A 25,936-nucleotide genomic window follows, 5' to 3' on the forward strand; every position below is an offset into this window, starting at 1 on the left:
TTATCCATTATTATTATTATTAAATTTGAGAAATATGTTTTCGAACAAGTAACCAGAAAATATCATCATTGATTCTCTTACTTAGATTATATTTTCCAATCAGACCATATTTTATGTGCAGTTCGACTGACTCTGTTCAAGAAATATAAACATTGACACAACAATTATTTCTATTTATTCTCACTTACACATGATTTCCTCCTTGGTTTTCAATTCTAACAATTCGCTTCGTTTCATTTCATTTCTATTTTTACGGATTTGTTAGATTGAAAAATGACTTACCGTTAAAAATTCCATTACTTGATTGGCATTACATTCGTTTTTAAAAACTGCAAACATATGGAGATTATCATCAGCATCATCATCCTCTTATGAATTGTTCAAATACTGGTGCTGCTGCTGTTGCTTCTGCAGCTGCTTCTACTGTTACGACAAGGAGGTTCCAATAAATCCAAAAAAAAAAAAACGTATGTATGTGCGTATGATACCGAGAAAAAGAAAGAAGAAAAAAGAGGATTTTTGAAATTCAACATCAACAGGAAAATAAATCGAATGGTAAACAGGAAAACAATGACGACACTGACAATAATGGATGGAAAATAAATCGAAAGGGACGTTATATTGGATGCTTCATAAATATCATTGTACTCAAGTTGTAGTTGTAATCGTACGTAAGACGCTAAAGAGAATTTATGTGTTGTACAATAAGGCATAAAGGTTGTTGTCGTTGTTTTTGTCGCTACTTCTGCTACTGTCGGGTATGCTTTAAATTCCCATAATTTATTGTATATTAAAAATGTTTCCATTTGATTGCGTGTTTGTGTGACTGTCTGTTTGTATAGATATTTATTTTGCTATTTGTATTTCCAACATAAGCAGAAAAATCAACACAAGCGTACCATAAAATATGACCTTGATCTTTCATTACCATTAAGAGATTACCAATTGGCATTACATGTTCTTAACAATGTTTTTATGCACAGTGGAACAAAAATGAGTTTAAGATTAAAGACTTCGAAAAGTGTTCGCATTGTAGGAGGTATTAAGTGTGGAGCTAATATCAAAGGCTTACAAAAGGCAAGGCATAGACACAAATTATTAGGCACTAAAGATGGATTTACAATAAGCAGTACATTGAAAGACCGCATTTTCACATTTAAAGTATAAATATTCTTGATCAGGATAAGATCCCAAGTCGATTTAGCCATGTCCGCCTGTCCGTTTGTTGTAATTACAGTAGCGTCCGTAATAATTGAGCTAGAACACTATAGCTTTGCACTCGAGTGTCTTTTTTTCAATAGGCAGGTCAGTTCGAAGATGTGCTATATCGGCACACGTTTTGGTATAGCCCCCATATAACGGTTCCTCCCGATTTTCGATATTTTGAAGATGTTAGCTACAATTTTTAGCCGAAGCAGCAGTACTTTTACATTTAAGGTTCGCAGCGGATTTTTCCACCAAAAATTTTCAACATAGGTCCAGGTTTTTGGTACAACCCCCACATAACGATACCTGCCGAGTTTAGTAACTTTTAGAATTTTAGCTACAATTTTAAGCGAACTATTTGGTTACTTGACATTTGAGGTTTCCAGTGACCTCAAAACTTCTACACCAAAAATTCTCAACATAGGTCCATGTTGTGGTATAGCCCCCACATTACATTACCTTCCTATTATCGAGGGTTTTAGCTAAATTTTTTGACCCAACTACCTGCAATTTGACATTTGAGATTCCAATTGGTCATAAAACTTCTCCCTTAAAAAATTGTCACAAAACTTCTTCCATAAAAATATTCAACATAGGTCCATGTTTTGTTACAGCCACCCATATAACGGTACCTTCCGATTATCGTTATTTTGAGGATTTTACCGACAGTTGTTGACCGAACAATCTGTAAGTCGATATTTGAGGTTCCCAGTGGTCACAAAACTTCTCCGAAGGAAAAAAAAAATTAAGTTTTGCAAGTAAAGTGTACAATAAAATGTAAAAAAATGCCCACCAGGATTGCAGGACACTACCATTGTTCGTGTCACCTGGTCTGAATAATAACTAAACTTGACAACCCATAATTTCCCTTGGGTCTGGCCATCTCCCTATCTTCATATCCATCAATAGACCACAACCTTCAAAATACTGGGAATAGGGAGGTACCATTCTATGGGGGCTATATGAAGGTGTGGACCTATACCGAAAAGTTTCTGAAGAAAGTTTTATACTCCCAACGAAGACTTAATACCAAATTTCACCAATTTGTTAGGAGGCCACGACCTTCAAAACACCGAAAATCTGGAGCTATATAAAGGCGTAAACCTATACCGACAAATTGTATTTGGAACGTTTAATACCCCAAATGAAGGCCAAATTTCAGCCATTTCGGTGGAATATTGAGGCCACCGCCTTCAAAATACCGGAAACAGGGAGGTACCGTTCTAAGGGGGCTATATCAAAACGTGGACCGATATAGTCCATTTGCAATACCATCCTAGGAGTAATAGAAACTTCTATACCAAATTTCAAAGCACTACCTTAAAATTTGCTAGCTGTATCGTGATTTCAACAGACGGACGGACAGACGGACGGGCAGACGTACATTCGATGTTTTACAAACGGAAAGACAAATTTAATTTTACCCTCCATGTTATGGTAGAGGGTATAAAATAGGGTTATGATTTTTCGACATTTTTTCTCTAAAATGATTTTCTGTAGCACGGATGAATGAACTTTTTCCTATTAATCACTAAAATAACGTTTATTTCATTGAAATATAAATAAAGTTCACGCACAAATCGATTTTAAAAAACAACTAAAAAGTATCTGTCGGCTTTGCTGACAGAGATATACCCTCAGCCCATGTGAATTGAAACACTTTTTGGACATTTGAACTTTGCGACAAAAATGTGGATTAGGATTCTTTGTGGATTCTTTTCGATCTTTCATGTCAGTAGGTCATAGTATAACTTTTGGACCAGTATGCCAGGAAGCATGGACTTGTCCACGGAAAACATAATATCGCTGTAAACAGGACTATATAGAACAGCATCATGGCACATGGACACAAATGTTGAACTTTTGTGGGGGAGGTATCCTAAGGAGAGGACCGATATGGACCATTTTAGACGTTTAACTAAATTTGAACGAAATGTGAGGATATCCAAAGATTGGACCAAATTGGTTGACACGTTCAAGAGACATAGTGCATAACATTTTAGTGAAATTTTAACCTGTTGTATGAACCAAATCGGTTGATCTCCAGCCACTACATATGGTGCCATACGGATTTTTACACCTTTCGGGCTATTTTCTCAAGAAGTATGGACTTGCCCCTTAAAAGCGTTTTACCGTCGCTATTAAGGCAGCGAATGCAACTTGCTTCAACAAAAATCAAAGCGATTCGGAACCAGGTCTTAATGTGAACTTATCCGAAATTTTGTGTGATGGGTACCCGAAGGAGTGGACTAATAAAGTCCATATTCGTACCTGAACTAAATCTGGTAGATATATTTGGATGTGTAAAGTATGGACCAAATAAGCCACTCCCTTCAAGAGTTATTGTGCGCACAATTTTTCGAACATTTTTGAACTTTTGTGGGGGAGGTACCTGAAGGAGGGGGCCGATATGGCTTATCTTCGAACTTAAACTAAGTTTGCACAAAATATTACAAAGATCAAATTGTGGACCGAATCGGCAGATCCGTTTGAGAGTTATCATGCGCTCCAACCACTACATACGGTGTTATATGTTTTTTTGCACCTTTCAGGCTATTTTCTCAGGAAGTATGAACTTGCCCCTGATGAAACTTGTACCGTCGTATGAGGGGCAGTGATTACAAGTTGTTACAATAAAAATCAAAGCGATTCGAGAGCAGGTCCTAATCTGAACTTATCCGAAATTTTGCGTGGGAGGTACCCGAAGAAGTGGAATGATTGAGTTCATTTTGGAACCTCATCTAAGTCTGCTAGAAATTTCCCGATGTGCAAAGATTGGATCAAATCGGTTCTTCCCTTCAAGAGTTATGGTGCGCACAAATGTTCCGAACATTTTCGAACTTTTGTGGGTGAGGTACCTGAAGGAGTGGACCGATATAGCCCATCTTCAAATTTAAACTAAGTTTGGACAAAATATTACGAAAGCCAAATTTTGAACCGAATCGTTCGAGAGATAACGTGTGCTCCAGCCAGCCAGACAGTTAGGCGGACGGACATGGCTAAATCAACACCAAATTGTCTGAAACGGATTTCGTCCAAACATACTTTGGGTCTAAAACCATTATTTCGATGAGGCACATTTTGCCTGTATGAAAGTGTATATGACGAAAAGTCAAAAAAATTTAACATTGATGAAGCCAAGGTTTGCACTGTTATAATTCGCGAAATATTGCAGTGTACCGCGAAATATGAGCATAGTTGGATCAAACTAAGTGTTTTTAATCAAAGCTCAAAAATGTGGCTAAAAAAGTTAATTTGCGCGGAAGCTATGACCGCGTAAATGAATATAAATAGGTAAAAACACGTTGAAGCAAACAAGTTTTTTACTTTGTTATTCGATTGGCGGTTAAACCGTTTAAATTGCGGATATCTGTCCAAAGTAAAAGTAGAAGAGTACAAAATGAGGATTACACTTCTAATGTATCACTTTTCAAAATTTCCACTGCATCCACCTTTTATGGATGCTGACATTTTTAAGCATTTAAATTAACAATGTTTCTCGATATAATAAATAGCGTTTTTATAAGATTTTTACTAATAATCAGAATTGAAACCGCCATAACTTTTACACGCAATATCCAAAATTAGTATCTCGAACGGATTTGAGAATGAGCTTTTTTTCTCAATCCGTTTATCAAAAATCGTTCATGTAGCGTCAAAAAAAATATTTAATTTTTTTCAAATGGAATATTAAAAAAATTCTGACTTTTCCTCATATACCCTTGTTAGAATAAATGCTGAGGGTATAAAAAAATATTTTTTAAAAAAATTTATGAAATTGATTTTTTTTTAAATTCTGTTGCACGAATGAATAAACTTAAGCTTAATAACAATTAAATAACATTTATTTCATTCAAATATTGAAAAAGGTCATGCACAAACCACTTTGAAAAATTTTGGATTTTTTTTTTGGTTTAAAAATTATATCTTTGAAAAAAGGGTTTACGACATTTTTAAGATTCTCAGTAAGCAAATGCTATGCCAGTTTGGTTATCTTATCTAGCTCTAACATTTATTTTCAAATATACACTGTCGCTCACTTGAATAAGAACCCCTTACAGCATTTTTTTCAACCTCCATTGTTTCCGAATTATACAAGATATGAAGTGTTTCAGTTTTATTCAGTCAATTTTGCCAGAGCAGGGGTAGCTGCCATCATCATAGTATTTAGGACCATGCAAAAATCATGGATGTTAGGACTCGTATGTTTTTGTTGACCTTGATTGTGAGAATTTTATTTGTTTTCTACAAAAATACAACACCAGTACCATGTGGGGAATTTTGTCCTAATAATGAAAACGCGTTTCTAAGATCGATTCGACGAAAAAAGTTTCAGCACCGACCGCAATTACTAAAACCCTTTTGGTATTTTTTCTACTTATAATTTTAAATTTGCTTTGTTTGAATAAATATTTATAGATACAAATACATTTCTCACAGACAAATTCATTAAAAACGGTCTGTAACTTTCGCGAATTTGTTGCAAATGACACCATATTCTCTTATCCGATAGGTACAAAAAATATAAACATAAAATTCACCAGTTTATAAAGAAAAACCAAAAATTGCAATAGTGTCAAAAGTTCCTAATATGCTCTGAAATGGCGCGATTTGAGAACAAATTGGTCCAGAACGCTTTGATAATGATTTTAAATTAGATTACAAAAAAATAAAAATTTTAATGAAAAGCAAACATGTTGTTATCACAGATAAAATTAAAAAATGCATTACTGAACTTCAATGCATTTGGTGCGGAAACTTTTTTCGCGATAGAGAAAAAATTACACCTTATTTCATAATAGTTTTTCATGCTCTACATGGCTATGTGGTGGTATTTTCGATATCTGCAAAAAAGTGCAAAAGTTATATCCCTAATATTCATACCAGCATTTGAATAACGTCGTTCGGTCTCATAATTATGTACACGAATTAACCCGTTCATACGACATGGTACACAATTCATAGCAACATGATTCATATTTTCATAGTTTTTTGTTTACTGATTTTAAAGAAAATTTCAGCCAAAAGACGAGTAAAATTAATTGATATGAACTGAAAAAATATTTGTCCTTCTTTCAGATATCTATTTAATATTAAATTCTATTATTTTCATTCATGTTTTCTAATTTTTCTCACAATTTTGGTGTTTTCAGTATATTTTCAAATTTTTCTATTTTGAAAATTATCGAGAGAGAGACCTGCCAAAATAACTTTTGTTGTTTCTAAAAATGGACAAGAAATGCAAGTGCAATGAATGTATACAGATCGTTAAACCGTTTACTTTTCATTCATATTTTGCAGTTTTTCTAAATATGTTTGGGTTTTTAATAAATTTTTAAATTTGTATTTTTCCTGTCATAATTAATTTATTTCGATAAATTCTCTCATTTGTTAGAGATGGGACATATTTTATCGTCGTTCTGAGAGTAATTTAAATTGAACAATGTACACAAATCGTTGTTCGTTCTCAAAATTTTGTATGGGAAATGAAGTAATTACATCGTAATTTGGGGCCGAACAACGAATAGAGAGCGAATTACCTTCAGTCTGAACAAGGCATAACAAAATATGAATTATTAAATCAAAGCATACTATATTCTTTTCAATGTAAACATAATCAGTGCATATTATGTTCTTTTATATGTTAGAAGTAAAGTTTAGCAAAAAATATATTCTTGTCTAAAGTATACTCCTACATGTCCACAACCATCTGGCTAACCTTGCCAACCACTAGAACAAAATCACTTATTAATTTGAGCAAACCAGCAAAGAGGGCATTTATAGCAGGCATTGCCGGGCACGGCTTTGATAACTGAAGGCTCTGTGAATATGACGAAGAAACTGAAACGATAGAACCTCTCTTATGTTTTTCCACAATGTTACCCCGCCTGCGTCATGAAATCTTTGGTGTTCACTCAAAGTTTTACCTTTTATTTAAACATTGCCGTCAAAAATAGAAACAAGAGCTTGAAGTAGCTGGGACAGGGTAACCTGGTTTCGTAAACTGTATCTCCAACGCATTCATCCATTACTACCACAAAATTTTATATTAAATACAATTTCCTCTTTCTATATTACTGTAGCGTTGTTGATATATTTATGTATGTAAATCCTTATTGCACTTTATCAGTTTCCTCACTTTTAAATCGATTTTCTTGGAATTTTACACATTGTATTTGCTTTCGGAAAGCATAAAACCTCATTTGGGAATGTTTGATAGTATTTGTTATTCTCACACCACATGCATATGTGTTCCAATTTGCATGTCCTCCCCTATGGCAATGTTTATAAAATATTCATCCCGCCTGAAATTAACACCCTTGCCTTTTCTTTATATTCTCCTTTAATAATGTATGTTTAAACATTATTACTTCGCATTTAGCACACTATAACACAGAAGTGACTTCCTGTGCGTAGCAAGTGATTGAGCAAGTGAATAAATTTCTTCATATTTGTAAATTCCAGCTATCATAAACATGAATATTTGAGAGAATTTTTGTTCTTCTTTGATAACATTCCTACAGGAATGCGAAGGCGGAGTATCAACAATTGTAACATCTTTGGCATCAAAATATTCACATTTTTTTCAAAGCATTTACGTTTATTTAAATTAATGCCTGGCAATTTCAGCGACAAGGTCATAGAAATTAACATCATAACTCAGGAAGATTTTGATTGCTGTTCCATTTCGTTATTTCTTGTATGTATGAAATGAAAAGTGTACGTTTATAAAATATGATGAATCATGTTTGAAAGGAAATTATTTATTACATAAATAAATCTACTTGATGTTCATGATGTGTTGATGTTAGAGGAATGTGATTATTCGAATCTTTAAAGGCAATTTATCATTTTCATTCTTCATCATAATATGTAAGGTATGACATGTGCAATCAGGTTTGAATTACCTAAACAAAAGAACATCAAATTATACACTCCACCATAGTGAAGGGGATATTAAGATTGTTTCATGTAACACCGTGAAATATCCGCCTTATCCTATCCGCCCCCCTTTTGGAATACCAAACTCCATATCTCGATGAGATAAAGCGATCAACTAGGGTCCGTATGTCTGTCTTCTTTAAATTGTAATCAAACTCCAGGCCGCAATTATGGAATGATCGCCACGAAGTTTTGTATGGAAGTCGGATTAAGACCAGAGTATGGGTGTGAAATGGACCAAATACATAAGTTTTACCCGCAAACCAGAGCAGTAGAGTAGCTTTGGTTAAACGGAATTGTGCAACCGTCTTAATTCACATAGGGCAAGGATCGACGACACAGTGCACCTTTTCAACTGCCCGTCCATACCTATTCATCTCATTGAAGCAGCCACATTTCTAGAACTGGAGATAGAACCAGAGCCGGATTAAGAAGAACAAGTAAAAAAGCGTTAAGTTCGGCCGTGTCGAACTTTTTATACCCTCCACCATAAACTATTCTGAACTAAAAAAACGGAATATTTATTTTCTTTCCTGTTCACAATTATTATATATATTTTGTGACCACTGATACCTAAATAAGATAAAAAATGCATATAGAAATCGTTCGGCACCTCTATATGGGGCAATATCAAAGTGTGGATTTATGTTGACAATTTTTGATGGAGAATTTTTGTGATCACTGGGAACCTCAAATGTCGAATAACATATAGCTCGGTCAAATATTGTATATAAAGTCCTCAAAATACCGAAAATCGAGAGAACAGATATAGAGGGCGGTGGAGGTGTTTTGTGGCCACTGCGAACCTCAAACGTCTAATTACAAGTAGTGCTGTCAAAAATAATATCTTCAAAATGGGTCTATACCAAAACGTGGACCTCTGTTGACAGGTTTTGTTGGCGATGTTTTGCGAACACTGGGAACCTCAACCGTAAAATTACTGATAGTTCGGTTAAGAATTGTGGATAAAATCTTCAAAATACCGAAATTCGGGAGGTACGAGGGATATACCAAAACATGGACCTATTTTGGCAGTTTTTGGTGGAGATGTTTTCTGACCACTAGAAACCTCAACTGTAAATTACAGGTAGATCGGTTAAAAATTTTACCTAAAATCCTCAAAATACCGAAATTCGGGAGGTAGCGTTGTATGGGGGTTATACCAAAACATGGACCTATGTTCACAGTTTTTGGTGGAGATTTTTTGTGATCACTAGGAACCTCAACTCTCAAATTACAGATATTTCGGTTACAAATTTTAACACAAATCCTCAAAATACTGAAAATCTGGAGGTACCCTTATATGGGGCTATACCAAACCGTGAACCTATGTAGACAATTTTTGGAGTAGATGTTTTGTGACAACTAGGAACCTCAACTGTCCAATTATATGTGGTTCGGTTAATTTATGTAGCTAAAATCCTCAAAATACTGAAACTCCGGAGGTACCGTTATATGGGGGTATACCAAAACGTGAACCTATGTTGACAATTTTTAGAGGAGATGTTTGCTGACCACTGGGAACCTCAACTGTCAAATTACAAGTAGTTCGGTTAAAAAATGTAGCTAAAATCCTCAAAATGCCGAAAATCGGAGATACAGATATAGGGCGATATACCATTTGTAATTTGAATTTTTCTATTTGTAAATCGAAGTTTTTATTTGGAATTTTAAATGAAAAAAATCTAATTACAAATTAGATAATTCGAATTACAAATGAAGAAAATTCAAATTACAAATGAAATAATTCGAATTTCAAGTGGAATTCTCAAATCACAAATGAAATAATAATTCTCAAATTACAAGTGAAATGTTTCGAATTACAACTGAAATTATTATTGTTCCAGTCGAGCGAATAATTTACTGAGATGGACTAAATGCTGTTCTTCGTTTTCGGATGTAACCAAAATGTCATGGAAGTATGGGAAGCATGGCGTATGGCGTAACACTTAGTGCATGAATCTTTGAAATGTTTGTCCCGCATGCAATCGAAGTCAAAGAGCCCAAAAAGCGTTATGATCTTGGTCTTTTGGGTCATCGGTATCAGTAGGATTTTGATTATAAGCACTTACCAGACCAATTATAGAAAAAATGTTCTTCCATCGTAGGACATGAGCAAACTGGTGAATCTGGGATAGAGGATATTTGTGCTGGACGGTTTGTGAGTTCAAAAGTTGTAGTCGCCGACTATAGTCCTCTCTTATTTTTTTAAGTATAGGTTGTAAGCCTAACTCTCCCTATCCAAATTTGTAACAATCTTTAAGGTTAACGTGTTGTTTTGTGCATGTTATTTCACTGCCCTAAACGAACGTTGAAGGTAGTTCCCTAGGTAACACCAGTGGCAACTTGAGATGAAAGAGTAAGCTTCATAAGTCAATATTTAAAATTTAAGGTTTGATGGAACAGCACTTAATAAGATGGCTGCTGCGATAATTCCGAACTCTTTAAAAATAAATTCATCAGCTCACGCCATATTTGTTGGCGTTTTATTGACATAAACACACTATGTACATAAATACATTATTGCATTCGTGTATAATTCAATGCAAAATTCTCTTTTTAATTAAAGAATGATTTTAAATAAAAGACAAAGTCTAAATGTACGGTTCAAGAATAAAAAAAAAATATTCGCCTTCATTTTAGGTCTTGAAAAATCTAATTTGTTTTGAAATTTTCACTGCTACTACATCTTCTTTAGTCCCATTTCGATAGGACCTGCGGTTATTTCTAAATAAGTTTGGTATTTTTCTCTCTTAATACAAATTTTTAATTTTTTGAAGAAATATGTATATGTAGCCATAATGGGCTATTTGTCCATTACGAAATAATGAAAATAATATCAGACCTCCGAATACTCGTTCGAATTCCACTTGCGAGTGAAACTCTTCTCGAATTCGAACAAATTGATAGGGGTAACTTGCATACTCCCCACAACCCAATTATATTTGTCCCACCCAAAAAATTACCACCTCCCCCCAAATTTTCACTCGGGCGTAAATCGGAGCTCTGAATAATATTCACAACATGCAGAAGAAACAATGGTGACTTCGCAATCATATAAATAAATTCAAAAAGTCGTAATCCTAATGTACATATATACATACATAGGTGCATTATATTTTGTCCATAAACAGTTTTTTACTACAGGTAAAAACCACTTGAATTTACTCTTTTTATTAATATTTTGTACACTCTTTGAAATATGTGATTTTATATATAAGTTGACATTTTGTAATGTTCCTGGAATTAATTAAAGTTGACTGCGAAATCCACGCAAAGTCCTTAGTAGAAGTAATAAGAATGTATTGCGGTACATCAATAAAACCCTTGAATAATTGATTTTATTTTTTTTGTCATAATAAAATATGTTTTGTGTTTGCAATTGAAAAATATTTATGGAAAATGTATACGCGGCATAAACGTAAAACATCTCGTCAAGGACAGAGGTTTTTAGTTGGAATTTACCCCGTAGGATTATAAAGTTTGTTGTGGTGAATTAACAACATTTTGAATCGATTGAAAAATCGATGCATAAATATCAAACCGCAAACAATTCGCAGAAACGACCAACTACAAAATTATACAGTTAAACAACTTTTTAGACCAAAAAATAGCAACAAAACAAAATAAGAAAATTCGATTGTTTGCCGTTTTTTTCTTTTATTTCGGTTCATAAATACCAAACCGTTCAAAATTTAAAGAAGCCATCAACTACAAAAGTGTACTTTAGATCTCAATACGTAACATTCTAGCATTCAAAATCCGCAAAAACTTCCCAGATGTAAGCACCTTCCATTTAAAGTTGCTTCAAGAGCACCGTATTGATTTTATTTAATAAAAAACACAAAAATACAATTTACTTTTCTGAAAAATGTGTACGTGTGACTACGGACTTACTTTTCACATCCACAAAACAGAAAAGCAGGGTAATTTCTATTCATCTCAATAGATTTTAGGTCAGGGTTTTGAATAATAATATCGATAGACAAACTATTTATCGATATTGATTTTTTAAAAAGTAATCGATACTATTGACCATTGCCAAAGATTAAGTTTGATGGATTTTTTAAATGTGTCATTCCGTTTGTAACATATCGAAATATTCGCTGCAGACCCGCCCGTCCGTCTGTTGAAATAAAGATACATATCGCAATTTTTAAGATAGAGCTTTATAATTTGGTATATAACTTTTTATTACTCCTAGGATGTTTGGTATTGAAAATGGGCTATATCGGTCCACATTTTGATATAGCCCTATAGAACGGTACCTCCCGATTTTCGGTAGTTTGAAGGTTTTAACCACAATATCCCACCGAAATGACTGACATTTTGTATATAGTCTTCGTTGTCGGCATAGGTCCGAGTCTTCATATAGACCCGATAGAACGGTACCTCTCGATTTTCCGTACTTGGAAGATTTTAGCCTCAATGTCCCACTGAAATGGCTGAAATTTGTTATTTAGTTATTGTCTTGTTATTTAGTCTTCGTTGGGGGTTTAACACCTTCCACCCGAAATTTGTCGATATATGCCCACGTCATCCTATAGCCCCCATAGAACGGTACCTCCCGATCTTCGGTATTTTGAAGGCTGTGGCCTCAATATACCACCGAAATGGCTGAACTTTGGTATTTCGTCTTCGTTGGGGATATACAATTTTTCACAAGATTTTTGTTGGCATAGGTCCACGTCTTCATATAGCCCCCATTAAATGGTACCTCCCGATTTTTGTTATTTTGAAGGCTGTGGCCTCAATATCCCCCGAAGTGGCTGAAATTTGTTATTTAGTCTTCGTTAGGGGTGCTCCACGTTTTCATATAGCCCCCATAGAAGGTCAAATTTCAATCGCCAACTTAAATCGCATTTTTCTCGAAACTAGATTTTTTGTGATGTGTAAATCTTTGAGTAAATGTGCGATATGTCCAAAAAACTAAAAAACTTGTCAGTTCACACAAACAATTCATCCGCAAGTGAATTCTTGAAAGTTTATTTACATATTTAAACTGAACAAGTAAGAAAAGTCTATAGTCGGACGGAGCCGACCATGGGATACCCTATACCACTATCCCTGGACAATCGCTCTCCACGAAACTTCTTTTCAATGATTGTGAAAATTTAATGATCAAATATCAGAGATGTAATGTATAATACTTATGACCAAAACCAAAAAGTTATCTAGCATGACAGACATTTTTGTAGCAGGAAAGGAAAATTTAGTTCACACAAACTAAAATGTAATGAAACCCACTTATGTAGTACTACTACTTCCGTTGTTTAACCGCTACGTTATTGAAATTTTTACCAATTTCACACAAAAGTTTCAGTCCATTTAACCTGCTAAGTATTATCTGATCTTCAGGTTGGTTTGTGCGCTTCTTCTTCATCATAAACTCAAACTTTGTTTAAAATTTTGCGGGTTATTATTTTGACCTACAGAGCCGCTACAAAATTGGTTAAAATGTTGTTTTTGGTCCATTTCATCCCCTGAACATTTTACGATCATCACCAAAAACTAATCATTTCTATTCTGGCCTGAACACAATCTCCTTAAAAAATTTGTTATTGAAGTTCAAATTGCTTTAAGCTTGTTTACAATTTTTAATGGACGGACACACACCGCTAAATCGCTTTATCTCGTCGAGATATGAATTTTGGCATACCAAATAAGGGGTCTAGGACGAATATTTCGTGATGTTACATAAACTATTGGAGAGACAATATGTAGCATGGTATAAAAATGTGGTTCTCTACACAGAACCCAATATATATTAGGCAGTAGGCCCGTTATCTAGCAAACACTTTATTGCAATTTACATCAGATGAAAGATCAGTAGTTTTTTTCCATGTGTAGGCTACTATGCGAAATATATATGTCCTCAAGGAATTAAAATATCGACCAAAAATAAAATTTTTATATTTTTCATACAAAAGTAATGGTCCATTTCACCCGCTAAAGAATATCAGATCATCATTCAAAATTGTAGGCATGTTTTTCGACCTATACTCTTACTATTGATGTATAATTGCGACTTCTAGGGAGCTTATTATTACACTACAAACAAATAACGGAATATATTAGGCTGTAACTCTGTTATCTGATCATGCACACCAACATGATTGGCATCAATTGAAAGGTCAAGCGTTCCACTTTCAAGTATATCTCACTTGTCGGGAATGTCAATTCCAGGAATTAAGATATAAGCTGTATATTAAAAATTTTCACAATTTTCACACAAAAGTTTTGGTCCATTTAACCCTCTAAATATTATCCGATCGCCATCTCAAATAGCAAGCTTATCCTTTGTGATATACTCTTACCTTATTTAAAATTACGCGTTGATCGGACTATTATTGAGACCTACAGAGTCGCTACAAAATTGGATAAATATTATGTTTTTGGTCCATTTCACCCGCTAAATATTTCACGATCATCACCAATAAGAATAGGGATCTATTCTGATCTGAACCCGACCTCCATACAAAATTTCGTGGCGATCGGTCCATAATTGCGGCCTGGAGCGTGTTTACAATTTATAATGGACAGACGGACGGACGGACTGACGGACGGACACACATCTCAAAATCGCTTTATCTCGTCGAGATATGAAAAATGGTATACCACATTGGGGGTCTCCGACGAATATTTCGCGGTGTTACATGAATTTTTACCAAAACAAACTTATAATACCCTTTTCCACATTGTGGTATAGGGTATAATAATATGCGAGCACAGCACAACGTATTTTGGTCCTTGGGTTCACTTTTTCACCCAGAAGCGCCAGTTACACTATTAATAAATGAGAAAAGAAAATAAAAAACATCGAAAAAACTTTCTTAAATGTAGAATTTTGATGGTTTTTGTTGTTTTTTTTTTACATTGCCTGTGCAAATGAAAAAAAGGTTTAGATATTTCATTATTTCCTTGCTAACATTTTAATTAAGCGTGTAAATAAGCAAACTATGATACTATATCGTGATATTTTCATGTTCGCTGAATTAATTAAAAACAAACGTTGAGGGTAGTTCACAAGTGTTTACATGGTAAGTTTTGCCGTATGTACATGCATATATCCGTGGAATTTGAAATTCGCTTGAAGTAAATGCTAATGCCCATACTTACATTTGTTAATACCGCAAGAAGTAGTGAGGGTTGCGAACAAACCGTTTTCATTGACTTTATCTTTATAAAGTACTAGGTCTTGCCGCTTGTTCATCTCCGCGTAGTGTTACTAGGTCACATCAAGCATCGTAAATTGATTCAGAAATTTACTGGCCAAAACACACAATTTCGTGACCTAAGGATTCCATAAAATGGAGGTATACTAACTTTATCAAAATTCTAAGTCGATATTACGATATAACCTCCTCCCGCCTGTCTGTTAAAATCAAGATAGACATCAAAATATTTAAGATAGAGCCATACAATTTGTTACAGAAGTTTATATTACTCATAGATCTTTGATATTGAAAATGAAAATTACATAAGCTGAAATTTGGTATTTCCTCTTTGCCGACAGAGAATTGTCGGAATTCGGCCAGCTATAATCTTGAAAATACAGCGTGACCCTATGCCCACTATTTTTTGGACCTATCTTCACCATTTTTGGTGTAGAAGTTTTTTGATCTCTTAAATAAGGTTTAATACCAATGAAACATCCATGTTTTCTACCCATTCACAATCCAAAATACCATGTTGCGGTCATTCCATTTGGACGATGCGTTTACAACCTTCAAACTATGTAGAATCTGGAGGTACCTTCATTTTGTGAATATACCAAAAGATGAACCTATATTGATCATTTTCTGCGTGGAGGTATAGCAAAACGTGGATATGTATCGATCATTCTCAGCGGGAACATTAAATACCGAAAATCGGGAGATACCGTTCTATGGGAGCTATAACAAAATTTAGACCAATACCGAAAAATTTCCGCAGGAATGTTATATATCCCCAACGAAGACTATATACCGAATTTTACCTGTTCCTTCGGATAATGGGGTTAAATCTTGAAAATACCGAAAATGGGGAAAAATTGTTTATATCAAAATGACAAATTTCCGGCGGAAAGTTGTGTAGCCCCAATGAAGACAAAATATCAAATTTCTGCCATATCGGTAAATAAAGTACGAAAAATCGGGAGGCACCGTTCTGTAGGTGTTATATCAAAACGACAATTTGGGGCCCCAAATGTTATATGGGGGCTATTTCAAAACGTGGGGGCTATGCTGACAAATTTATGGGGAAAGTTTGGAAGTTCCCAATGAATACAAATTGAGAAATTCCAGCCACTTTTGTAAGATAATGTGGCTCAAACCTTCATAATGCCGAAAATCGGGAGCTTCTGTGGGGGCTATATCAAATCGATAAATTGTTGGGGAAAGTGTTGTAGTCCCAAAATACTGAAAATCAGAAGGTAGTAATATCAAAACGTGGACCTAACTGACAAATTTCTGGCGAAAAGTTTGGAAGCTCCCAGTGAATACTAAATGAGAAATTTCAGCCACTTCGGTAAGATAATGTGTATAAAAAATACCGAAAATCGGGACCGTTCTATAGGAGCTATATCAAAAGGTGTACCTGACAAATTTCTTAGGGAATGTTTAGTATCCATAAGCAAGACTTAATGCCAAACTTCAGCCATTTCGGTTGGATATTAAGGCCACAACCTTCAAAATACCGAAAATCGGAAAATACCCTTCCACATGAAAATGTGGACCCATACTTATAATTATCTTCTGGAATGTTTTATATCACCTATAAATTCCAAATGTCATAAATACCGAAAATCGGGAGGTACCGTTCTATGGAGGTGATATGAAGTCGTCGACCTATTTCGACAAACTTCATTTGGAACGTTTAATACCGCAAATGAAGACTAAATTCAAAATTTCAGCCATTACGGAAGAATATTGAGGACACATCCTTCAAAATACCGAACATGGGTAAGTACCGTTTTATAGGGGCTATTTGAAGGCCTGGACCTATACTGACAAATTTCATATGGAAAGTTTTATACCTCAAATGAAGACAAAATACCAAATTTCAGCCATTTCGGAGGAATATTGAGGACACAACCTTCAAAATACCGGAAATCGGGAGGTACCGTTCTATGGGGCCTATATGAAGGCGGTATAGGTCCGAAAAATGTCATATGGAAAGTTTTATACCCCAAATGAAGGCTAAATACCAAATTGCAGCCATTTCGGAGGAAATTTGAGGTCACAACCTCCACAGTACCGCAGATCGGGAGGTAACGTTCTATGGGCCTATACCGACAAAGTTCTGGGTTAAAGTTTTATACCCCCAACGAAGACTAAGTACCAAATCTCAGACATTTCGGTGTGATAATGAAGCTAAAACTTTCAAATTGGGTGGTACCGTTCTCTGTGCCCTATAACAAAACGTGGACCGATATAGCCCATTTGCAATACCAAACATCCTAGGACTAATAGAAACTTCAATACCAAATTACAAAGCTCTACCTTAAAAATTGCGGCGGTAGGACAGACAGACGGACGTGGTTATATGGACTTAGAATTTTACCCTGATCAAGAATATACGTATGTACTTTATAGTGTCTCCGGTGAATATTTTGATGTGTTACAAACGGAATGAAAAATTTAATTATACCCTCCATATTATGGTGGAGGGTATAAAAACAAAGTGGATTAAGAAGGTCTGACATTTTTATATATTACGGAGTACCTTTTGGTACTTATTTTGTCATGTTCCTAAACTCCACAAAATACTGATGATTGCTTATTAGGGTGGGGCGATTTGTGTGGAAGGAAAAAAACCTTAATGAGCCCTTCGCGTTTCTGATTCCTGGGATTGAACTGAGCAAAAAAGTCCACTGGACCATATAAAATAATTATTGAACAAAACAAAAAAGCATTATATTTTTGAAAATTATGAGAAATTCAGTTATAATATTTTTGAGGGAGTTTTCAGACTTAAACCACTATAACTTAGCCATTTGTTAACCGATTTAAACAAATAATAACTTGTTCTAAAGATATCATTCACCCCTTTAAAAGGAAGAAGGATCACTGGAAATCCGTTGTGAAAAAAAGAATATATGTCCGTTTAAATTTGAAAATGTAAGAAACCCAGATTTTCACTACTTTCACCGTTATAAAAAAATAAAACGAAGTGACCCCAGCCAACTAAAGGCATAATCGTTGTCCATGGATACCAACACGATATAATTTTGCATCAGAACACTTGAATATTTTTCTGGTCCACTTTTGTAGTGTCATTTATCGACATTTTTCGAAAAGTTTGCACTTTCTCAAGGCCAAAACTGCCTGAAGGAGCGTTCCAATGCTTTCGCGATGTATTAGAGAGTTCTTAATTACTGTCTTGGCTACAATTTTTGTATTTGTGTTGGATCGAAAATCTCAATGGTGTGGCTGTTATATGCCAAAATATCTAGAAAACGTCAATAAAAAACTTAAAGTCAAAATCGGGAGTCTCGATTTTCACGGTAGATATATGGTCCAGTGGACTTTTTTGCTCAGTTCAATCCCAGGAATCAGAAACGCGAAGGGCTCATTAAGGTTTTCATATCGCCCCGCCCTATTGCTTATATAAGGTTTAAGATCCACCGTTTGAAACTGGCATTGTCTGTACGGTTATAACGAGCAAGGAGAGCAGCAATTAGCTAATTTCCTCGAGGGCTTACTAAAAGTTATAAATATATGGAAAATTGTTTCGATTCCAATCCGTATTTTCTTTGTTGTCCTCGTGAAAAAGGCTATTTTAAGTTTTGTTACATAAAATAAACTTTTTTATTTTTCTTTCATTTTCCAGTCCACCTTTTTTAACAATTCCTACCTTTTCGAACTTTTAATGCATTCCAAAACTGTAATCAATGTAAATGTAAATGGATTTCTTAATCGATTTATTATTTACAGCACTGCTTCTCTAATGGCGAATGGTTAAAACGCTGTCTATTACTTAGGGCTGTAAATTTCATTTTGCAGATTAACATCTGAGAAAAAGTTTTCCGATGTCATATTTAAAATGTAAATTGGCCAAAACGAATCAAAAACCAAATTAAATTGTTTCTTTAATGTGTTACAAAAGTCTATCCTGACATTTCGGAGAATTATCTTTGGCTTGCTTGGTAAACAATTTTTTGAATAAATTGTTTAATTTTCTTTTATGTCTGCTTTTCGTTAAATTGTTTCTATTTTTTCGTACGGATTTTTTAATATATTCAAATAAAACGGCCATTAAGATGCCAAGCATTTTGGTCACGTACTGCGTTCCAATGAAGATCCATAAAATTAAAGGTAATTATTTATGATTTTCGTCGCCGTAAGGCCTGAAGACAGAAAGAAAAAAAACAAAAAACAGATTTTAAATTTCTAGGGAACAATTTAAGGATTGGTAGGCATAAAGCCCTGTTTTTAGCTACTTCAGGTTCCTTTTTTGTTTCATTATTTTGCTTTTTTTCTGTTCAACATAGTCCTCTCTTGGCCTCATAACATTTGGGCAACACCATTCGCGTGTTGCTTACTTGTCTAGTTTTAATGTTTCCTTTGCTTTCAGCAGCAAAATATGTCATCTGCATAAAAAATAAGCCTAAATAATAATGGACGAAGACAATGAAAAAAAAAACTGGGACATTTAATCTGAACAGGTTGAATGTGCGGATTTACACGGAAGTTAAAAAGCAAAAAAAAAAAAACGACAAAGAATGGATATTCGTTTTTTACTCAAATTTTAATGGCCGCTTGGTAGATAGGAGGCTGGTACACATTTTATTCCACCAAAAACATTTTTACAATAATTGTTGCTTAGTTCTCTGGAATGTCGTCGTTAAGATTAAAATGAGAAAAAAATAATCATCATTGTGTCAACATAATGAAGATTTTAAGTGGAAATCGACACGCCATTCTGACTTTGATATAAGTTGGGAGATATTAAAATAAATTAAATTGTTTATATTGTAAAAATTACAGTAGAGAATTTACAGAAAAAGTAAAAAGAATAGCGATAATTCTTATAAAGATAAACCTGTAATGGGTTCAAATAAAATCTTGCTACATGTTGTACCTTTGAAATAGTTTGTTTATGTGTTGAAAATGAGAATAGGCTTCAAAAATACTTCACGTTTGCAAATAAATTATGGCTCTATCTGTTCAACCAATTTAAAATTGTACCAACTTTAATACTATTTATTACTTTTCGGAAACAAAAGTACAAATTTCCGGGGTTAAAAATACCGTGATTCTCCCACCAAATTAAAGATTTTAGCTATATTTTCATATAGCAGGTTAGGTTAGGTTTAAGGATGCGCAGCCATTTAGTAGTATAGGTAACTGCTTCACTCGGAGACCTTTTGTCCATTGTGTTCATCCTGTGTAGGATATAGTTGCAGATGAGGTAAGGATGTAAAGATGAGAAATTTTGATGCCGAGGTAGAGATGATGTAGAGATGATGTTGTACTCTGGCGTTTTGTGTCACTCCCCAGTGGAAATGGTTATCATTAGCATCACATCCGAGCTTGACCTAACCTATGCTCCCTAGTTCATCCACTAGATCCTGCCTGACCTTGTCTGGCGGTTCGGGGTCTTCATAAGGCAAGTAAATCGGAGACAGTATTAAGGGTTTGCTCCAACTCTACTTATCCCCATTCGAGGCTGCGAGCACAGAACAGTTCTTGCGGCTTAGCCCGCCCACCTTATTTTTGTATAAATAAGGTTTCAGGACTCGGGCGATGCACAGTGGCGCCACTTCCTTGTAAACGTGGACAAAAATAGAAGAAGTTGACCTAGATTGATGAATTTTTGTACAATTACTTTTGACGCCATAGGAATGAAAAATTCCAACTTTGGTCCATATCGGAACAGATTTGGATATAGCCCCCATTTATATCTTTTCCCGATTTTGCTATAACTCGGTCAATTTTAATTGAATAGCCTTCAAATTTAATATGCGATATTTTCTTAGACCACTGTTCAGTTTTACCGATTTTGACAAAAACTGTACTCATGTGGATGTAACCGCCATAAATATCTTTCCCAGATTTTGCTATAACTCGGTCAATTTTAATTGAATAGCCTTTAAATTTAATATGCGATGTTTTCTTGGGCCCCTGTACACATTTTAACAAAAATCGGTTCAGATTTGGATATAGCCACTATAGAACGGTACTTTTGTTTTCAATATTCCCTCTTTAATAACCCGTATGGAGCTGACACATAGTTGGTTTGAATTTGAAATAAAATAAATAAATAAAAAAAATAAATTTAATTGAAACTTTTGTTATGTTTATATGCACTAGCGGCTTTCTTTCTCGATTTATTTGACGTGAAAACATCTGCCAACCAAATCAAGATAGAGCCATTATCCTGATAAGAGCTTCCAGTATAATCATACTCTATGTCTAAGACGAGAACGTTTGTAGATTAAATTTATCATACATATAGCAATGTCCCACTCCTATCAAAATAGTAACATTAACTATCGGCAAAATTATTTCAGATTCGAGCTTTTTTAGGGTTTTTGACAACCTATTGACAAATATAAAAATAGGCAGTCAAATAAAGTGAATTGGTAAACTGAGGCAGAATCAGGAAACTTGCATTTTTCTTACAAACTGTTTATGATAATGTGGTTGTGTCTCAAAGAATCGGATTTTGTCGGTTGTAATTTTTGCGAAAGGGATATCTGTTTCATGACCCGAATGGCCGAAGCTGCAATTTGCTGCAATTTTTAGATACAGTCCAAGATAGAAGCGAAATTCGTGAGTTCTGTATAACATTCTATTACTTCAATCAATATAACGGTACTTTATGTATAAACATTTTATGTAAATTTTTTCTTTACAAAAAGGAAATCTATTGGCCACTCTTTAATTCCCAATTCAAAAGTTGTAATATTTCAAATAAGTTATTTAAATACAGTTCCTTGAACTTTATAGTAACACCATATATCGACATAATACTTTCAGGGTTGTCCTACTTGAAGTGTTCTCAATAAAATAAATCCATAAAATTATAAAAAAGTCAACACACATTTTTCGATTTTTGTCCGCTGAGGCACCATTGTGCGATGTCGATATCTAGGGTCGAGAGGGTTTTCAGTAGTTCAGCAGCAGCAGCTTTGTAATGATGCAGATTTATCAGCGCAAAGCTTTTCCCGCTTCCTAATTTTTATACTTAAAATTTAAGTCAAAAGAAATATATTAATATCACAATATTTTTGACGTTTTTATTTGGGATTTTTTTTTTAATATAGGGCTTAATTCTAGAGTCGGCTCTGCCTTCGAGAAAAATTGTAAAATAAATTTTTTTACTATTTGCAGTTGTTGTGCTATTAATACTATACTTCAGAAAAATTAAAAACTATGCATTGCTCATTAATTATTAAATCATATTAAGAATCGAAATGGCATTTCAATATTATTATTGTTCTTAACAAAGTGAAAATTTATTAGAAAATGTATTAACGAACAAATACCGTTCGTACCGTTCACAGCAATCGCTCATAGTTAATATTCGATGTAAGAAGCACAACGTTGGCTTCTGTTGAAGTCAAAATACACACACAAAGGATGCCTGCAGCGTGAATGTCAAATTTTTATACATGGATCAAAGTACCCTCCATTCATAATTGCATTCTTATATTAGTTTTCCGTTTTGATAGCGCTTCTTGGAAATTTGTTACATTACCGTTCTTGATATTTAGCCCGTTTCATTAAATTTATACGCTGAAAATTTAAGTGTTTTTATTCAAATTATAATTAAAATATCAATAAGTCAATAGAAGTACTCAATACTCAATAGAAGTACAAATATTCATGGAAACGCAATATTTTGAATTTTTCTATGGCAACAAATGAGCATCAATTTTTAAATGGTAAATTCAGTGCTGTTGAGAGAGTGGGAGGTAAATTGATTGACAAATTAGTATGGTGAGTCAATGGTTGACATACCACTATATAACAAAAATGTTTCCAATTCAGTTTTAATGATTTGTAATTAAGTAGAGCGGTGTAATGTTTAGTGTCATAAATTTCAAAACAAAAGATTACATTTTGAATTTTAAGAAGTAAAAAGTTAAGTTCGGCCGGTGCGAACTTTTCATAACCTCCACTATATATAGTCTTAATTAAAATGGAATAATTGGTTAATTAGGTTTGAAAAATTGTACGACCATGGATACCCCAAATGCCATTATTATCTAATCTAATCTAAAAAAATGTTCAGCCAGGTGAAAGGTACCACCTACAGGGCTATATCAAAGAATCGACCTATCTTTGGTGGAAAAGTTTTATAACTGCAGGGGCCTCAAGAGTCAAAATACGAGTAGTTCCATCAAACAACGTAGCTAAGACCCTCAAAATACCGAAAATCGGGAGGTACCGTTATATGGGAGACATACCAAAACATTGACCTATGCTGACGATTTCTAGTGAAAAAGTTTCGTGACCACTGGGAACTTCAATTGTCAAATTACAGATAGTTCGATTTTTGGTGGAGAATTTTCGTGACCACAGAGAATCTCAAATGTAAAATTACAGCTTGTTCGTTTAAAAAATGTAGCTAAAATCCTCAAAATATCGAAAATCGTGAGATAACTTTATATGGGACCTCCGCCAAAACGAGTTGTAGTGAAGAAGTTTCGTGACCTCAGGCTCGTTCAGTTAAACATTTTAGCTAAAACCCTCAAAACAAAGAAAATGGGGAGGGACTATACCTCAGCATGGACTTATGTTGACGATTTTTAGTGGGGAACTATCGTGACCTCAGAGAACCTCAAATGTCAACTTACAGCTAGTTCAGTTAAAAATTCTAGCTAATATACTCAAAATACCGAAAATCGGGAGGTACCGTTATATGGGGGCTGTACCGAAACATAGACCTACCATGACGAGTTTCGGTGGAGAAGTTTTGTGACCACTGAGAACCTCAATTTTCAAATTACAGCTAGTTCGGGTAAAAATTGTAGCTAAAGTCCTCATAATACCGAAAATCGGGAGGTACCGTTAAATGGGGGCTATGCCAAAAAAAGGGACCAATGTTAACGATTTTTTGTGGAGCCCTATCGTGACCACTGAGAACCTTAAATGCCATAATACAGCTAGTTCGGTTAAAAATTTTAGCCAAGTTTGTTGATCACTAGGAATCCTAAATGCCTAAAAACAAAAGACGTATCTTCCCAAAATTGCAGCTTCCTATCTCCATTTTTGTGGATGCTAGAGTGATTACCACGAACAGACGGACGGACATGCATAGATCGACTCTGATCAAGAATGTATATACTTTACAGGGTCGAAAATTATTATTTCAATGCGTTACAAACTGGAAAGCAAACCAATGTACCCTCCATACTATGGTAAAGGGTATAAAAAAATATGGTAAAGTCGGATATAAACTTCAAAATCAGAAAATATTCATCTTTTTATTTGTTAAAATCAGTTATATAGTAAAAAACAAATAAGAAAGTACGGACAGTCCCGTCTATGTGATAACCTACACTACAATGTCTTTCGCGAAAATTATATTCATACATACGTACTTAGATCTACACGATAAAATTCCTGAGACATTGCACAAAGATTGTTATTACTGGTCATTATACCCTACACCACTATGTGGAAAGGGTATTATAAGTTTTTTTTTGGGAAAAATTCGTGTAACACCGCGAAATATCGGTCGTAGACCCCCAATGTGGTATACCAATCGACGATAAAGCGATTTTGAGATGTGTGTCCGTCCGTCTGTCCATTATAAATTGTAATTAAATTCCAGGCCGCAATTATGGACCGATCGTCACGATAGTTTGCATGGAGGTCGGGTTCAGACCAGAATAGACACCTATTGTTATTGGTGATGATCGTGAAATATTTAGCGGGTGAAATGGACCAAATACATAATTTTTATCCGATTTTGTAGCTGCCTGTAGGTCGCAAAAATGGTCCGATCGCCTTGAAATTTTAACTAAGGTAAGAGTATATGACAAGAGAAGAAGCTTGCAATTTGAGATAGTGATCAGATAATATTTAGCGGGTTAAATGGACCACAACTTTTGTGTGAAAATTGCGAACATTTTTATTATACAGCTTATATAAGTATTCCTGGAAGATACATTCCGCCCACGTAAATAAAATTTGGAAGGCTATTTCTTGACCTTTCCATTGATGCGTATTATGTTTACGTGCTCAGATAACAGATTTACAGCCTAATACATCCAGTTACTTGTTTGTAATGTAACCAGAAGCACGCTAGAGGTCGCAGTTATAGATCAATAGTTTAGGTCGAAGAACATGCCTACAATTTAGGATGATGATCTCATATTATCTAGTGGCTTAAATGGGCCATTACTTTTGCATGAAAAATATAAAAATTTAAAATTTGGTCCATTTTTTACTTCCTGGAGGACATGTACCAGCAAAGAGCCTACATATGGAAAATGACCTTTCCCCTGATGCAAATTGCAATAATGTGTCTCCTGGGTAACTAACGGGCCTACTGCCTAATATATAATAGGTTTTGTGTAGAATACAACATTTTCTTTCCATGCTACAATTTGTCTCTACCATGATAGATAAATTCCCAGCATTATTGTAAATTGCGTGGAACCCTAGCCATAAATTTGTTTGCATGGGAATTATTTGAATTTCTACTCATTATTAGTTGTTTTTACCGGTTAAAATATATTTTTGATATCACAATATATATTCACAATGAACTATTTTCGAAAAACCCTAAAAAGCACAAAATCGCGTGCATTTCCAAACAATATGTATGGTACAAGTGCACTTTTTTTGGA

General features: G+C 34.5%; 1 protein-coding gene across 1 annotated transcript in view; it reads right to left on the bottom strand.

Moving 5' to 3' along the window:
• dpr14 (defective proboscis extension response 14) overlaps positions 1 to 25,936 on the bottom strand; it is a 404,735-nt gene that overhangs the window by 319,311 nt on the left and 59,488 nt on the right. Inside the window, exon 2 of the mRNA XM_073979194.1 lies at positions 283 to 423. The gene's annotated coding sequence lies outside the window, so the exon portion shown is untranslated. The remainder of the gene's footprint in view (positions 1 to 282; positions 424 to 25,936) is intronic.

This window comes from Musca autumnalis, unplaced genomic scaffold (assembly GCF_047663935.1).
Source record: "Musca autumnalis isolate F117 unplaced genomic scaffold, ASM4766393v1 scaffold_3, whole genome shotgun sequence".
In the NCBI taxonomy this organism is placed as follows: domain Eukaryota; kingdom Metazoa; phylum Arthropoda; class Insecta; order Diptera; family Muscidae; genus Musca; species Musca autumnalis.